Source organism: Frankliniella occidentalis, unplaced genomic scaffold, assembly GCF_000697945.3.
Source record: "Frankliniella occidentalis isolate FOCC.00 unplaced genomic scaffold, Focc_3.1 Scaffold57, whole genome shotgun sequence".
Classification (NCBI taxonomy): Eukaryota; Metazoa; Arthropoda; class Insecta; order Thysanoptera; family Thripidae; genus Frankliniella; species Frankliniella occidentalis.
The window spans coordinates 1077946-1078506 of NW_026267187.1; the positions used below are offsets into that span (position 1 = coordinate 1077946).

At 55.8% G+C, this 561-nt stretch overlaps 1 protein-coding gene across 1 annotated transcript in view; it reads left to right on the forward strand.

Annotated features, from left to right (window-relative positions):
* Positions 1 to 561, forward strand: part of LOC113209738 (phenoloxidase 1-like) — a 36158-nt gene that overhangs the window by 9914 nt on the left and 25683 nt on the right. The window lies entirely within an intron of this gene.

Here is a 561-nt window from a genome sequence, read left to right on the forward strand (position 1 = left end):
ACAGAATATTGATATTGCCCGGAATACCAATATAAAAATATATTGACTATTGGTTTTGGGAAAAAAATACCGCCCAGCCCTAGTCCCTCCCGGTGGGCCGCCCGCTCGTCGCGCGCTGGTCGCCCTTCGACAGGTGCCCGAGGTGACCCTTCGGCTTCCCGGCCGACACGCGCACCACGCGCAAAAATACAAAAGGTTGCCAGCTTCGTGTTGGCACCGCAGTTAGGCGGGAGATTCAAAATTAACAGGTTAAAACTTCAACATTAGTTGTTGGCCTGACAACAAGCTACCCCCGTGGCAGGATCCGTGGACCGCAAACTACCCTCGCGGACCAGCGAGTCACCTCCGCTCACCCGCGACTTACCCCTGTGGACACGCGGGCACCCGCGCGAAACAAGGAACACCCCATTTGTACGCCCTTGGGCGTTGGCTGTAGCAACAGAAGTGGAGCGATGCGTTGGCGCTTGGAGCCGGTCCCCTGCGCCTGGTGGGTATGCAGTCCCAGATGGAGCCATTCGGCATATCTTTCTCTCTCTCTCTCTCTCTCTCTCTATATATATA